This window comes from Triticum dicoccoides, chromosome 4B (genome assembly GCF_002162155.2).
Source record: "Triticum dicoccoides isolate Atlit2015 ecotype Zavitan chromosome 4B, WEW_v2.0, whole genome shotgun sequence".
Taxonomy (NCBI): domain Eukaryota; kingdom Viridiplantae; phylum Streptophyta; class Magnoliopsida; order Poales; family Poaceae; genus Triticum; species Triticum dicoccoides.
Genome location: NC_041387.1, coordinates 513110650 through 513129167, shown reverse-complemented (window position 1 = coordinate 513129167; position 18518 = coordinate 513110650).

The window sequence follows — 18518 nt, the reverse complement described above, 5'->3', positions numbered from 1 at the left end:
GGAAGAAGATGAACACAGTAGTTTACCCAGGTCCGGTCCACCTTGCGGTGTAAAACCCTACTCCTTCTTTGTGGTGCTTTGGCCTCACGAGGGGCTAAGGATGAACAAGTACATTGGATGAAAAGCCTCGCGAGGGCTATGGTCATGAGGGTGGAAGGGTCTGATCCGGGGGGTTTGATCCCCCTCTATGGTGGTGGCTAACCTATATTTATAGTGGCCTTGGTCCTCTTTCCCCAAAACTTAGGCAGGAAGGGATCCCACAGTGGCCAATTTGAAAGGGGGCAAGAAGCACATATAATCCTAACGAATGGTGGTCTTTGCCTGCAAAGCTTCTGGTCGTGACGTAGAGGTGGCTCGGCGATGACATCCATCCTGCCAAGCTCATGGTCTTGGCCTTGTTGCATTGGAATAGAAACCTTTGGGGGGTTCCTTAGGAACCTGTGGATGTCCTTGCCTCCTTAGCACCAAAGAGGAAACTGTCTCCTCTATGCCCGCTGGTGCCCGCCTGGCCATGGTCGTCATGGCTTACATCATCGCAGCCTCGTGAGGCTGGGTACCTGCATAGGAATCTCCGCTCCTCAGGAGGCAAACTGGTGAGTCCGCCCCCTAGGGAGGTCTTAGTGTCGTCCGCCTTGCGAGGACAGGGGCCTTGCGAGAGTCTTGTCTTGGAGGTCTCGCCACTGGGCCATATTGGGCCGTCGAGGAAGCCACGTAGTAGGCCATAGGAAGGCAGATCTGGGTACCCTCGTTCCCAGAACGCCGACAGTAGCCCCAGGGCCCAAGGCGTGCTCGGGCTGGCTTCAAGGCAAAGCCAAAGAGGAAAGGCATAAGCATTGCGGTCCCCAATTGCCTGCGGGCTAGGATCGACGAGTGTCACCCGACGGGAAGTGGATGCCCCTGCTTTGCCACGTCGCCTCGGCAACTATCCAGGCTGACAAAGGTTTGATGCTTACCGGAGAGCCATGATTTCTTATCTCCAGATCCCCTTCTCCCTCCGAAGGCCTCCTCATATCCAATCGCACTCCGCCCCTTCCTTCTCGTTCTCCTTCTCCGGCGCCGGTGACCATGCGAATGGCTCCCAGGAAGTCGAAGCCGCGGTGCAGGCCGCAAGCTCCTCCTCTCTCGCGTCAGCGCTTGGCGCGTCCTCCATCCCCGAGCTAGGGCATCTCGACCCCGTGCTCCCACATATGGCGAGCGAAAACAATGAGTGGGGTGAGACCGTGATCTGGTTCGCTCCACTAAGCGGAGGACCTTGGCGCCATCAGTATCCCTTCTTCCTCCACAACATCTTTGCGGGGCTTGTCCCTCCCCTCTCGGAGTTCTTTGTCGCCGTCCTCAACCACTACCAGATCCAGGCCCTTCATCTTCAACCCAACTCCATCCTCCTCCTGTCCATCTTCGCCTTCTACTACGAAGCCTTCGTGGGAATGAGGACGTCTATGGCGCTTCTCTGCCGTTTCTTCACCTTTTGGCTGCACGACCAGACGCAGCGCTTTGCATGCGCCTCCTTCGTCATGGTCCACAAGGGGAACTTCCTCTTGAAGGCCGAGAAAAAGGTGGAGGGATTCCGGCAACGCCAGGTCTTCCTAGACACCAAGGGTCTCAACCCACGCCTGGAGCCGCCGACAGTGCTATCTGAGTGGCTCGAGGGGTGGGGTCACGCCAAGCTCTCTGACTCCTGAGCGAGGCCCATGTTGGAGAGGATATACTCGGACTTGGTGGCCAAGCAGTTGATGGGAGGGATGCTTGTGAAGAAGTTCTTGACGCAGCGCCTGGCGTCGCTCTAGTCGCACACGAGGCCCATGTGGGAATACCGGGGTGCATGGGATGACACTAGGCCGCGTCCTGCTAGCTTGACGGTCGAGGAGCTAGATAGGGCCATGGCCACCCTGCTCAATGGCGACCCCGGGGACCTCCCCGAGGCCAACGTCCCACTGTACCGCCGTGAAGGCAGGGAGGACCTGGTCGCCTCCATGACTGCCTTCAACGAGCTGGGGCTCATGTCGCTTGAGCACCCCAACTCTCCCGTGCCAGTGTCCCTTGGCGACAGCGGCGGTGAAGAGGACTCGGAGAAGACTGAGGAAGACGACCTAGAGTAAGCCCCCCCCATCGCAGAGCGAGCTCCTTCACAACCCTGGACTCCCCATGCTCCCCCGGGATCCCACAAGGTATGGATCCTCTCCCTGGACTGCGCGATGGCCTAGCCAGGCGATCCCAAAGAAAAGTGCAGTGGAACCCCCTCGAGAGGACTCCCCACACCCTGGCACGTGATGTCTACTATGCAACTTTATTAGTGTAGACTCGTGTTGCGCCTCCAAGCGCAGAGTTTTGTAGGACAGTAGCAATTTTCCCTCAAGTGGATGACCTAGGGTTTATCAATCCATGGGAGGTGTAGGATGAAGACGGTCTCTCTCAAACAACCCTGCAACCAAATAATAAAAAGTCTCTTGTGGCCCCAACACACCAAATATAGGGGTAAATTGTATAGGTGCACTAGTTCGGCGAAGAGATGGTAATAAAAGCATAGTAATGATAGTAGATATTGATTTTTGTGATAGGAACAATAAAAAACAGCAAGGTAGCAATTGATAAAACAGAGCACAAACGGTATTGCAATGCTTGAAAATGAGACCTAGGGTTCGTACTTTCGCTAGCGCAATCTCTCAACAATGCTAGTATAATTGGATCACATAACCATCCCTCAATGTGCGATGAAGAATCACTCCAAAGTTCCTATCTAGCGGAGAACATAAAAAGAAATCGTTTGTAAGGTACGAAACCACATCAAAGCTATTCTTTCCGATCGATCTATTCAAGAGTTCATACTAAAATAACACCAAATAATTTCAGATTCATAATACTCAATCGAGCACAAAGAACCTCAAAGAGTGCCCCAAGATTTCTACCGGAGAAACAAAGACAAGAACGTGCATCAACCCCTATCCGTAGATTACCCCAATGTCACCTCGGGGATCCACGAGTTGAGTGCCAAACATATATCAAGTGAATCAAAATAATACCCCATTGTCACCACGGGTATTCATATGCAAGACATATATCAAGTGTTCTCAAATCCATAAAAGTATTCAATCCAATAAAACGAAATCTCAAAGGGAAAACTCAATTCATCACAACAAGATAGAGAGGGGAAAATACCATATGATCCAACTATATTAACAAAGCCCGCGATACATCAAGATCATGACACCTCAAGAACACGAGAGAGAGAGAGAGAGATTAAACACATAGCTACTGGTACAACCCTCAGCCCCGAGGGTGCACTACACTCTCCTCATCATGGTGGCCTCCTGGATGATGAAGATGGCCACCGGTGATGATTCCCCCTCCGGCAGGGTGCTGAAACAGGGTCTGGATTGGTTTCTCGTGGCTACGGAGGCTTATGGTGGCGGAACTTCTGATCTAGGGTCTCTGCGAGGGTTTTTGGAATATTTGACGATTTATAGGGCGAAGAGGGGGTGGGGGAGGCCACCAAGGTGGGCAACCCACCGGGGCGTGCCTGGGGGCCTAGGAGCACCCTAGTGGGTTGTGCCCCCCTAGGGGCACCTCCCAGGTGCTACTCTGGCCCATTGGATGTCTTCTGGTCCATCAAAAATCCACAAACAGTTTCGCGGTGTTTGGACTTTGTTTGATATTGATTTCCTACGATGTAAAAAACAAGCAAAGAACAGCAACTGGCACTGGGCACTGGGTCAATAGGTTAGTCCCCAAAAAATGATATAAAGTTGCTATAAAATGATTATAAAACATCCAAGAATGATAGTATAACAGCATGAATACTTCATAAATTATAGATACGTTGGAGACGTATCAGTATCCCCAAGCTTAATTCCTACTCGTTCTTGCGTAGGTAAATGATAAAAGAAATAATTTATGAAGTGTGAATGCTAGCAAAGTGCATAAGTTTGATCAATGATAATTTCGGTCACTTTCCCTAGCATCATAATAGCAACTCTTTCTCATAAAACTCATCATGACAAAGTAGCAACCAATTCACATGTTAAGGTTCAAACATTGAATTCTCTTGAAACTCAACAACCTATATTCTTAGTCACCAAACAATTACAATTCAACTTATTATACAGAGTCTAAGTCAGATCTCCACATACTCACCCATCATATAGTCTTCTATGATTGCTAACACTCACCGCGTACACATGAGCAAAACATTTCAAACGGACACATAGAAAGAGAGGGGCTTATGATTTCGCCTCCCAATGTATTCACCTCAAGGGTGATGTCAACAATAATAACTCATGCTACCCATATCCAACTGGATATATGTGCCTAGATCTTTCCTCACCACATCATGCTTGCCAAAAGAGAAAAATAAAAATGAATAGAGAGAAAAACTTTGACTCTTGCATGAAAGTAAATACATAAAAGTAAATGGTAGGCCCTTCATAGAGGGAAGCAGAGGTTGCCATGCGATTTTTGTTTGTATTCTCAATCCCTTAGTGCAAAAGAACATCACGTTATATTTCCCCTTATGATAGCAACCTTTATTATGCAGTCTGCACTTTTATTCTTTGCCATCACAAGTTTGTAAAAGGCTCAGTTTTCCCTTACACTAAATGATCTAACGCTTTTAGAAGCAATTTGTATTGCCTTATTGCACCGATGACAAATTACTTGAAGGGTCTTACTCAATCCATAGGTAGGTATGGTGGACTCTTGAGAATAAGATTTGGGTTTAAGGGTTTTTGGATGCACAAGTAGTATCTCTACTTGGTGCGGAATTTTTGGCTAGCAAAGATGGGGGGCAAGCACCACATGTTGAAGGACCTATGACAATATAACTTCTATATGAATATGAACAAACATAAATCATTACATTGTCTTTCTTGTCCAACGTAAACAATTTTTGCATATACTATTTTGACGGGGGCTCACAATCACAAAAGATTTCCAAGGTAGTGTATTTGCATGTGAAAGTTCTCTTCCTTCTACTAATCATTCATGAATTGCTTGTATGACCAATATTGTGATTGTCAAGCTTCAAAAGATTTCACTTTCTAAACCCAATGTGAAGCTACCACTAGGCATGATATGAACATACAATTTCAACTTCATGATATTCAATTCATTCAACAATTTACTCATAGGATATAAGTGAAGCACAAGAGTAAATGACAAGCTACTCCAAAAAGATATAAGTGAAGATCAAGCGAGTAGTTAAGCAAATGGATAGCCAATTGTGGATTCTCTCTTATTTAAAAACTTCCAAACCTAAGTATTTTATATAAACAGCAAGCAAAACAAAATTAAATGCCATTACAAGAATAGCATAACTCATGTGAAGAAGCAAAAACTTAGGCTCAACCAATACTAACCGATAATTGTTGAAGAAGAAAGGTGGGATGCCTACCGGGGCATCCCCAAGCTTAGATGCATGTTACTTCTTGGAATATTAGCTTGGGATGCCTTGGGCATCCCCAAGCTTGATCTTTTATGTCTCCTTAATTCCTCTTATATCAAGGTTTCCCTAAATCTCAAAAACTTCATCCACACAAAACTTAACCAGAACTCGTGAGATAAGTTAGTATAAATCAATGCAAAACCTTATCATTCTCTACTGTAGCAAATCACTAAAATTATTATTTGACATTGCATACTAAATACCTCTGCATATTTAATACTCCTATCCTCAAATAGAATCATTAAACAAGCAAACATATGCAAACAATGCAACCATAACAGCAATCTGCCAAAATAGTACAGTCTATAAAGAATGCAAGATTCATCATACTTCCCTAACTCCAAAAATTCTGAAAAATCACCACACAGTAGAAAATTTATTATAGCTTACTATGCAAAACGTTTCAACATTTTATCACATTCTTACTTTTCTCAGGCATTTTTGCAACATTGATAAACTTTCTGTTTTGAAACAGCAACATGTAGACTTGCAAAATAAGCATGGTAAAGGCTATCCTTGAATTTTTTATTGAAAAGAAAGATGCAAAACATTATTATAAATAACAGCATGCAAATCCTAACAAAATAATATGATGCTCCAAGCAAAACACATATCATGTGATGAATGAAAATATAGCTCCAAGTGAGATTACCAACAATGTTGGAGACGAAAGAGGGGATGCCTTCCGGGGCATCCCCAAGCTTAGTTGCTTGGATATTCCTAGAATATTACCTTGGGTGCCTTGGGCATCCCCAAGCTTAGGGTCTTGTCACTCCTTATTCTCCTCATATCGACATCTCATCCAAAACTTGAGAACTTCAATCACACAAAACTTAACGGAACTTCGTGCGATAGGTTAGTATGATAAAGAGCAAACCGTTTCACTTTACTACTGTCAAAGACAAGATTCATAATTGTTTCCACACAAATCCTACTGTAGCATATCATTTGCACAATTTACATTGAGCAATGTAAGCCATAGAAATTAGGAAACAAGCAAGCTATGCATTGAGAACAGAATCTGTCAAAAACAGAACAGTCTATAGTAATCTGTACTCCAACTATACTTATGCTACTCCAAAAATTCTTAAAAATTGGAAAACATAGATAATTTGTATATATATCACCTATAAAAATTTCAGATCAAAAGCACATTCTAGTGAATTTTCAAAATTCCTGGACCGAGTGCAAATGTTTCTGCTTTTGCACAGATTCGAGTCAACTATCATCCACACTATCCCAAAAGCTTTACTTGGCACTTTATTGAAACAAAAGCAATAAAACATGATTACTACAGTAGCCTAATGATGTGAACACAGAAAAAAAAGTAAGTAAAAGTGTTGGGTTGTCTCCCAACAAGCGCTTTTCTTTAATGCCTTTTAGCTAGGCATGATGATAAGGATTGAAACATAACAAGAGCATCATAAATCATAAGTTCCTCTCTAATAATAATTTTCAGTAGCATCATGAATAGATTCATCCATATAACCATCACATAAAACATTCTTTTCATGATGCACATGCATAGAATATTTATTACTCTTTATGGCATACATGTCATCATAATAATCATCATAGATAGCAACTTTGTTATCATAGTCAATTGAAGCCTCATCCAAAATGGTGGATTCATCAATAAATAAAGTCATGACCTCTCCAGATCCACTTTCATCAATATTGTAATAAGATTCAACACCCTCCAAAATAGTGGGATCACTACTACCTAGAGTTCACACTCTTCCAAACCCACTTTCATCATTGTAATCATTATAAATAGGAGGCACACTATCATCATAATAATTTTTCTTATCCAAAGTAGAAGGAAACAAAGGATCATATTCATTATGCAAAGCATCCCCAAGATTAGGACAAGCATTATTTTTAGCAAATAAATCTTCAAACATTTCATACTCATCAAACATAGCATCCCCAAGCTTGTGGTTTTGCATATCATCATAATCATTCTAATCAATAGCATGAATGGCACCAATAGTGTAGTAAACATTATTATCATATTCTTCCACGCAAGTGCCAAAAATATTTTCAAGATCATAAGAGACATCATTGTCTTCCTAATCATAATCATCACAACAAGAAGTAGGCATCACAAAATCATACTCAATATCATTATCCTCCATCAACATATTTGATTCACTTTCATGAGGCACAATGGTGATAGGAGCAATATTACTTGGGAGAGTTACCTTTTTACCTCTACTTTTTCTTCTTTTATTTTTCTTCTTCACCACCTCACGTGTGGGTTTAATCAATTTTTTCGAGCTTCTTGTTGAAGAGATTCATTGGATAGGAAGCTCCTCCTCGTTACCTGATTCATCATAAGAAACACTAGGAGGGTATTGGGAAATATTTTCCCTTTCATTAGTACTCTCTTCATATTCTATTTGTTTTCTTGTCTTTAGATAGTTGGCAATATAAGGATTCTCAATGCAATTTACAGCACAATACATATAAATTTCCTCTAGATTAAAATCATGAAATCTCTTGAGATTAAGTTTTGAGATACCATTAGTTATACGTTTCATTTCTTCATACCCCAAAAATTATAAAAACTTAAATCTTTTAGCACATTCATCTAGCCTCTCTTGCAACTTTTTAGTTTCTAAATATTTATGCTTTTTACAAAATCTATCTTCCCTTTTTGGTGTGTGTTTGCATTCCCAATTTACTCCGCAAAAATTGACATCCTTGTAGGAGACATCATTATCATGGCTAGTGCAATCATCATTAGTATCATGAATATTCAAGGAATTCATACTAGCAATATTGCAATCATGCTCATCATCAAAAGTTTTTATGCCATAAATTTTATTGAATTCCTTTTCTAGCAATTGATCACAATTATCGGAACCCTTATTCTCAAGATAGACATTATAAAGATAACGGACAATTTGAGGTAACCTTAATTCCATTTTTTGTAGTTTTCTTTTATAAACCAAACTAGTGATAAACAAGAAACTAAAAGATTCAATTGCAAGATCCAAAGATATTCCTTCAAGCATTCACCTCCCCGGCAATGGCGCCAGAAAAGATCTTGATGTCTACTATGCAACTTTATTCTTGTAGACTCATGTTGGGCCTCCAAGCACAGAGTTTTGTAGGACAGTACCAATTTTCCCTCAAGTGGATGAAATAAGGTTTATAAATCCATGGGAGGTGTAGAATGAATATGGTCTCTCTCAAACAACCCTGCAACCAAATAATAAAAAGTCTCCTGTGTCCCCACCACACCAAATACAATGGTAAATTGTATAGGTACACTAGTTCGGTGAAGAGATGGTAATAAAAGCGTAGTAATGATAGTAGATATTGATTTTTGTGATAGGAACAATAAAAAACAGCAAGGTAGAAATTGATTAAACGGAGCACAAACGGTATTGCAATGCTTGAAAATGAGACCTAGGGTCCGTACTTTTGCTAGCGCAATCTCTCAACAATGCTAATATAATTGGATCACATAACCATCCCTCAACGTGCAATGAAGAATCACTCCAAAGTTCCTATCTATCAGAGAACATAAGAAGAAATCATTTGTAGGGTACGAAACCACCTCAAAGCTATTCTTTCCGATCGATCTATTCAAGAGTTCGTACTAAAATAACACCAAATAATTTCAGATTCATAATACTCAATCCAACACAAAGAACCTCAAAGAGTGCCCCAAGATTTCTACCGGAGAAACAAAGACAAGAACATGCATTAACCCCTATGCGTAGATTACCCTAATGTCACCTCAGGAATCTGCGAGTTGAGTGCCAAAACATATATCAAGTGAATCAAAATAATACCCCATTGTCACCATGACCACGGGTATTCATATGCAAGACATATATCAAGTTTCCTCAAATCCATAAAAGTATTCAATCCGATAAAACGAAATCTCAAAGGGAAAACTCAATTCATCACAACAAGATAGAGAGGGGAAAACACCATATGGTCCAACTATATTAACAAAGACCGCAATACATCAAGATCGTGACATCTCAAGAACATGAGAGAGAGAGAGAGAGATTAAACACATAGCTACTGGTACGAATGCTCAGCCCCGAGGGTGGACTACTCCCCCTCATCATGGTGGCCGCCAGGATAATGAAGATAGCCACCGGTGATGATTACCCCCTCCAGCAGGGTGCCGGAATGGGGTCTAGATTGGTTTCTCGTGGCTACAGAGGCTTATGGCGGCGGAACTTCTGATCTAGGGTCTCTGTGAGGGTTTTTCTAATGTTTAACAATTTATAGGGCGAAGAGGGGGTGTGAAAGGCCACCGAGCTGGGCACAACCCACCGGGGCGCGCCTAGGGGCCCAGGCATGCCCTGGTGGGTTGTGCCCTCCTCGGGGCACCCCCCCCCAGGTGCTACTCTGGACCATTGGATGTCTTTTGGTCCATAAAAATAGACAAAAAGTTTCATGGTGTTTGGACTCCGTTTGATATTGATTTCATGCGATGTAAAAAACAAGCAAAAAACAACAACTGACACTGTGCACTGGATCAATACGTTAGTCCCAAAAAATTATATAAAGTTGCTATAAAATGATTATAAAACATCCAATAATGATAATATAACAACATGAATACTTCATAAATTATAGATACGTTGGATACGTATCAGCAGGCCGGATGTCAGATTCAGAGCTCTGCTGACCCAAGAAGGTTCAGACTCTAGGGTGTGTGCGAATATCGCAACCTCTCAAGTCTCAGGCTCATCGCCCTACGGCCTAGCCTCGTCGGGTACGCGCAGGGAAGAAGATGAACATAGTAGTTTACCCAGGTTCGGGCCACCTTGTGGTGTAAAACCCTACTCCTGCTTTGTGGTGGATTGGCCTCACGAGGGGCTGAGGATGAACAAGTACAGTGGATGAACAGCCTCACGAGGGCTATGGTGGTGAGGGTGGAAAGGGTTTGATCCGGGGGGTTCAACCCCCCTCTACGGTGGTGGCTAACCTATATTTATAGTGGCCTTGGTCCTCTCCCCCAAAAATTAGGCGAGAAGGGATCCCATAGTGGCCAATTTGAAAGGGGACAAGAAGTACATCTAATCCTGACGAAAGGTGGTCTTTGCCTGTAAAGCTTCTAGTCATGACACGGAGGTGGGCTCGGCGGTGACATCCGTCCTGCCGAGCTTGTGGTCTTGGTCTTGTTGCACTAGAATGGAAATGTTTGGGGGATTCCTTAGGAACCCATAGACGTCCTTGCCTCCTTAGCAGCAAAGAGGAAATTGTCTCCTCTGCGGCCGCTGGAGCCCGCCTGGCCATGGTTGTCATGGCTTACGTCATTGCAGCCTCGTGGGGCTAGGTACCTGCATAGGAATCTCCGCTCCTCGACAGGCAAACTGGTGAGGCCACCCCCTCGGGAGGTCTTGGTGCCGTTCGCCTCACGAGACCAGGGCCCTCGCAAGGGTCTTGTCTTGGAGGTCTTGCCGCTGGGTTGTATCGGGCCATCGAGGAAGCCACGCAGTGGTCCGCAGGCAGGCAAATCTGGGTACCCCCGTTCCCAGAACGCCAACAGTCCCATACAACTATTTTGTTGTTGTTAATCTAAGAATGCCGCTAGAAAACTGAAGCAATGCCACTGTTAAAGCAAATTACATTTTTAATGAATGTTATTTTAAGAGATTGTCTCTGTTAATATGAATCAATGCAACCGTTTTAGAAATGCTCTTGTCCTACTTTATTTTCCATCTAGATGAGGTAGATGCTTATTTTTGTGGCCATACGATTCATCCTCCTTTATCGGCCATTAATTTTTTCTTTTTTTACCTCTAAAATCAGGGATATCTGATTAAACTCATTTCTATTGCAACCTTTTGGTTCACTACGCAAAACACTTTTGTTTTAAGAGTGTTTTGTGCATTTCAACTTAAATGTCACGCCAACAACTTTGCTTGATTTAAATGAACTACACAAAACAAGATTGGATTTCCTATTCGTGTTGGCAGATTCATATTTGATCTTATCTGCCTCATGAAAGGTAAGTACCGGCCTTCATCCACATGATTGTGCATTGTGCTTTAAGATGTTGTGCTACTTGTAGTGGTACTATTTTAAATAAATGTTGAATTGAAGCTATTGTATTGTTGTCTTTTCCCATTAAGTGAACAAAAATGAGACCAACCCATACATGATGCTTGTTGCTTTGTTACAACAAACTCTGCATCACCCCTTTATAAGTAGATGGAAGCACATTGTGCTCTTGAACCCACTCTCCCTGGAACTGTTTATGCTTTTTCTTAATCTAATGCCACTGGTAAAATTAAGCAAGGCCACTCTTAGAATTAACTACTGAATCTTAGTTCAAAACTGCAACACTTGTTAGGGATTGGCGGGAGTGTCATTTTTGTTAGGGATCGACGGGAGTAAATGTTTAAGAAATGTATTCTTGAGATAATGTCTCTGTTATTATATATTAGTTACAGTGTTTTACAAATGGTACTATCCTGCTTTGTAGTTCTTTCTACATGTTTAACCAAGGTATTGTTAAGATAATGCCTCTTTAATATGAATCAGTTGCACTATTTTAGGAATGGTACTTTTCTGCTTTATTGTTCTTTATACATGTTGAAACAAGGTATGTTAAGATAATCTCAGTTAACATGAATAAATCACACTGTTTGAGAATTGCAACTGTCCTACTTTGTTTCCCATTAAGATAAGGTAGATGTTTTTTTATAAGTAATCTACCATTATTTCTTAGTAATTGTTTCCTTTATACCTATTTGTGCATATAGGGACATCAAAATCTCTGCTCGGTTCTACTCGACTTTGATTTTAGTTGAACTGCACAAAAGGAGCAATTGTGTTTAAGGCAAACTGTTGCATTATTGGGCCCAGTTGGTCTTTCCACTTTGCAGAAAGAAGCAGTTATTGTTTGTGTTACATTACAGAAGGAATGATCAAGAAGCTTTAGAGTATTAGTAGATGCTGGTGACATGACTAGTCTGCAGACCAAGGGAAACTCAACTCAACAGCATGTTGGGTGAAAAATTTACTCCACAAGGAAAGGTATGACCAAGTCAATGGCCGACATAGCTATAACAAACGAGGTCAGTATGGGCCTTCATCCACATGATCATGCTTTGTTATGTTGTACTAATTATATTGTTGTATTTTTTGAATAAATGTTTAATTTAAGCTATTGTATTGCTATCTTTTCCTGTTAAGATCATGAAGATGATTATAGTTTTGAGCGTATGCTTAATCAACTAGTACCACTATTATATTCATCACACTTTTCTGTATTTATGCAGACAGGGATGCTCAGCTTGATTTCAGCGGAACTGCACAAAATGTTTAGATACTTTGAGACCCCCATAATACTTCATCATGCACAATACATCGAATGGTTCTCTAATGATTCGTCGTCACCTTGAGCCACTGGACTATCTACTTAAATGGAGCTACCAACATCTTCATGGCCTTGCAACATATAAATACGAAATCCACCATGCTACGCAAGACATTGTTTGATTTCAGTGGAATTGCACAAAAAGATACGCTGGTTAATCCGGCTCCATGTGCCATTTCAATGTGCAAACTGATGACAAACCCTGGTCGTTCCACAATCATAGGCATTACATATTTTGAATGGGAAAAGCTTCTCAAAGTTTAATCATTGATGTTAGCAAGAAGACATTTGTTTAATATTTTTGGAATTGGAAAACCTTGTCAAATTTTGCTCATTGATGTTAGCCAAAAGACATGCATTTGATATCTTGGAATGGGACGCCCTTTGCTGTGAGCAGCGTCAATCATTTTTCCTTTAAGTATGTTTAGTTCAGAAGTAAATATTTACTTTGTTGACATGCATAGTCATGAATGTTGACTTATGTAAGGTATTTTAAGAGTTTGTTCTGAATGTTGTCTATGAAATGCCAGGCCTTGTGAGTTTGATTGCAAAGTTGAGCTTGGAATGTTGTGGCCTGCGGCATCACAATTTGTTCACCGTGCCTCCTAAGAATAATGGTTCATATTTTTTTGCATGTTGATCTAATGCCAGTGATTTGCATGTTAAGAATATCATCCTCTTCTGTTGTTTTTGTGCTTAAGAAATTCATTGTCTTGTGTTTCATTCATAACCTATACGACAACTCGGGTAGGTTAGAGGTGAACCCGTATGATCTTCCGACCAACTCATCACCTTAGGCCGTGATTGGATCGTTGTATTCCAACAAAAACCGCTTGTAAAACTTACGCTTCTAAATAAAAGTAGATGGTCTTGGCCGAAGCGCTTGGTTGGTCGTTTTCGACTGGTAAAATATACACTGGCTTCTCAAATTACACGCGTAACTCGTCGATTGTGGTTACAGACCTCGGGTCGTCGGTTTCATTACTCCTGTATTTTATGCGTTGTTTCTGGTGATGAGTAAATTACACTTGTATCCTTAATACATGTGTGAAACAATCCAGAGCTCCCAAGCATGGCCTTACCTTTTCATTCTGGATCAGTCTCTCGAAGGTGCTCATAGGGGTTCGATGATCCTGGCTTCCTGAACGACCAACGGCGATGTATCAGACCATCCATAAGGCCCGCGAGGCCCTCTCCATCATCTTTCGAGTTATTGCGCTCATCGTGGCGCCGCCGTCTCGCATTGTCAACATGGTTAACGAACATGAGGAATCAAGAGATGACTTAACTTGGAGAGAATGACAGTAGGGACCCACGAGGGCCATAGTCGTACGTACACAATTGCCTCCTTATTATATACAACTATATATTTTTTGGCTTCCTCCTAGTTTCCTAACATCACGGTCCCACACCATTGTTAACCTATATAGTCAATAAACGAGAAAATTGCACAAAGAGTGGCCGACAGCTGGGACCCAGCAACTCGAGCAGTATTTGTTTTTTTGAGTTGTGAGGAGAGTTTTTCTTGAGCGATCTTTTTGTTGTTGTTCAGAGGAGCAGGGTATCAACTGGGTGAGCTGTGGCCTGTCTATCCTACGCTATTATTTTATGTCAACCAAATATCCAGCCCATATATTAATATTTCAAGGTGGAAATGGTTAGCCCATCTTTTTTTTTGCAGAATACCTAACCCAGGTCAACTTGTTATTCTCCGCCCCGCTAGGCTTCAAATCTTTCCTAGGAGGGATGCATTAGGCCTAAAAAGAAAATGAGCTTCAAGAAATAATAAATGGGGTGTAATTATAAAAACTAGGTTGTAAATATAAAAACGCACCAAACATGTAATTAGTTTCAAAAATATTATTTTTGGATTTTCAAAATTTTAATTTCATTACTTGTTGCACGCGCAATCTTTCGTTATATTTTTACCTAATACAAATTTATTTTGAAATTATATTTAATCTGACTTGAAATTTCGGGATAAAAATATTTCGGATCCCATCAAAATGTGGGACTTTTTGTTGAATTCTGTTTTGAGCAGTTGGTTGAAATTATTAATCGTTGTCCTGGCTAGAAAATGGGCAGTAATTTTAACAAACTGTAAATGGGCTATAGTAAATTCCATAGAATTCAAAAATTGGTTGTACATTATTACAAATCGCAAATGGGCTATATGTTCTCAACCACAGTTGCAATGCTCACTTTTGGGCCTACTAAATTGATGTGTACGAAAGGCTTTGTCAACTTATAGTCAACACACAATTCTAGCAGCAGTGGTTGTTGGATGTCCATCCAACAGCTGTAGTTCTTCTTCAATTGATGATATTCTTGCTTCAGTCGCCCAAATCACCGCCGGCGGTACAGCCTGATACCACTTCCCGTGGTCGGTTGTGCTGCCGCGCAGGCTTCACCGGCCCACCCTACTCCCATCATTGTCCAGGCCATTCCTCTACTCACCAACACCTCTTGTTATTCTTCGGCAATGGCAGCCTCACACCGCAGCCAAACCAGTGAACCCTCGTACTCCCCTCCACGTGGGTATCCATTGTTGTGTCTTCGCTGACTCAGGGTCATTCCCTTCCTAGGACTCACTATCGTTCACCGCATTGCTTATCTCCGCGCGGCATGGTCAACTTTATCAACAAATGACAGCCATCGGAAGAGGCATGTACGTGGAGTGGCTGACTGTCACACCTGATTTTTGTCCCTTTCTTTTTCTTTTGATTCTCTGAGTATTTTGCTTGAGTTTTCTTTTTCCGTGGTTGTGTGGTCCGGAAACTGAACAAGATGACCTCTTCTTCCTTTCCAGAGTGGCTTGTCATCCTCAAACCCTTCCCAAGACCTTGCCATTTTCATCGTAGCCCAAATCCCAATATTCTTTTTATTGGGAATATTCCTTGTTCTATTAAAGGAATAATCCTTTTTGCCCTAGGTTGTGAAGCAATCTACATTTCCATCACTCCTAAAAATCCCAAATAATTCTCATAATTTTTTTGGGTCATATCTTGCTCAAATATGGCAAATTATTTCATTGCCATGTTCAAAAATATTCCACCAATATTCCTTTTCATATTCTACCCTAAATGGCACATTGTGAAGCAAGTGATATTTATCTTTGATCATTTGACTCCAAACTTTTTGGACACTTCTTCCTATCCACATCATTGCCCTGTGCCAAATTTCAACTTCATTTGGCTGGTGAATCTTCCTCAATGATTTTTCAAAGTTCATGCCTGATGGAAGCCTTTGTGAAGGAAGTACTAGCTACGGTTATCCAAATGAGTTGAAATTTTGCACACTCCTTCATGTGATCATATCATAACCCACCTCCAAGTTTCATCTCATCCCATTGATCTATGTGAGCCCAGGATCCATTCTTTGTTTCTGTCCAAATTTTTAGTTAGTGAAGGAAGTGTATTTTATCTTGCTCCAGTATGGCTGAAAATTTTCCTGAGCCTTCTCGTATCCATATGACCTATCTCCACAAGATTTGGTATCGTTTCATCTAGCCATTTTCCCTTAGGATTTTTCCCAAGTTTTCTGTCCAGAGAGGTGTTGTATGAAGGAAGTACCATTTTGGCTTGGCCAAATGGCATGAAATTTTTATGGCACTCTCATACGCCAAAATGATCATCCTTTGCCAAGTTTCAGCCCAACCTACCACTCCTAGTGAGTGCAAATTCGTGATTTCTTTTCTAGACCAAATTTAGCAGTTGTTAAGCAACTCTATTAAATATTGGTTCTAATCCTCTCAAACTTAACAAGATTATAGTCCTTCCTATCCTAAACCTCCCAGACATCAGCTATGTCCATTATCACTTCCCTGCTGATCAATTTCATGCAATATGTTGCAACATAAAACTTCAGAGGTCATTTCCCATCTAACCATAGTGTTTTTAATCAAAATTTGAACTTAGTTGTAACCTACCCTGTAAGGACTCCACCCTAGACAGCATATGATAGCCTATTACATCCTCTACTCGCCAGTTCACGTGGTGATCGCCACTGTGGCATGCCATGGACACGAGCTGGTTGGTTTCTTGCTCGTGACCCTCCTCTGCTCGCCATGTTCGTGCACCCAGCCATGTCCAATAGCTTCCTCATGCCTCCTCCGTCCCCCTGGATCCCTCTCCACCTCCGGTAGCTCGCTCGCTTGCGCTCGTTGTCACGCACCCACGGACGCGCTGTAGCTGGCCGTCGTCTTCCTCCTCTGTCCGCTTCCTTCCTATGTCCCCTTGTCCTCCTCTGCTCCATGACCGCTGCAATGATGCTTCATTGCGTTCCCGCAACCACCCGTGATCGCTGAGCCTCACCAGGACATTGGCCGGACCCCCACGGTGACACCCGAGCTCGACACCTCACCCCACCTATTAAAGCCCCTCCTGAGCTCTCCCGAGCACACCAACATGCCTCCCACTCTCCCAGATCCCTCCCCGTTCTCTCCCTGAAGCTTGAGAGCCCCCCCCCTCACCGCCCATCACTGCCACGGCCATCGTCGGCCACCAGCTAAATTCCAGTGAACCAAAGCCTATCTCCCCCTCCTTTTCCCACCAATGGAACAAGAAGAACCTGGCGGACCTCCCATTATCCTCAGATCAACTCCAGGAATCCTCTGCACTTGTCTCCATCTCCTCCCAATGCCGTCGTCCACCTTGGTAGATGCCCCGCTCATTCGAGCTTGTCAGCAGTCGTGCTACGCGTCATCGGGTGCGCCTCGGCCTCCCGAGCACGCCGGTAGGCTGCACGGCTTGAGGGATGGCCAAAAGTGCCGTTGGTCGCCGTCGGGGCTGGCCGGGTCTTCTGTCCAAGCGCAGCATTGATGAAGAAAGAAGAAAGCCAGGCCAGGTGGCCCCCGCGTCGCCCTGACCCTACCTGGCGGCCTCTGGCCGTTGACCAGCCCCAGGCCTAGGCTCTTAAGTGGAAGCGTACTTCTGAGAGTATGTTTTCTAGGGGAGTAAGCGTATTCAGCCTCTGCTTTTAGCCAAAATACGTTTTCCATGTTCTGAAGATGTAATCTGAGAAATGCGCCTTCTATTTTTCAGCCGTCGGCCAAACCCTTTAAATTGTGAACGTTCACTCGTTAGATGTAGAAAAGAATATGTTTTATTTGTTTTCAGCCTAACGAACGAACGACCATATCACTGCAACTATAACTCCAAATAAGATGATTCCAAAGCCTACTTCTTCGTGTCATTGAGTTCTATCTTTTGATATCATTTTCACTAGGTGGTCCCATTGTGGAAATGACCATTTTTCCCTTGCCCGTAAACAACCCCCTTCGGGAGAGAACTATTTCCGGTGATTCTTTCCATGAGCATTCCGCATATCTTCCCGGTGTATCCTTCATCCCCAGGCAAGCCACGACAACCACTTGCATGATAGCCATGCAGTAGCCATGGTTTTTTACTTGAACAATTAAAAAGTGCTTGTTTGACTGCAACAATTATCTTTGTTTCGGTACTGTTTATATTTTCATGTCCATCTTCATACTATGTTCATATGCACCTGGTTATCATGTATTCTTGCTAGTATTATGTTCATATGCCATGCTTGGTAGTATTACATGTTGGTGTTGGTCATGTTCTTCGGTGCATGACTATCGTCTGTTACCGAGTACCATTGATATGCATGTTACTTTACTTCTAGGTGGTTATATGCTTACTTGGTAGTAGCATTGTTGTGTTCTTGCATTGTATTTAGTTCTGATGCTAGTGGTCATGC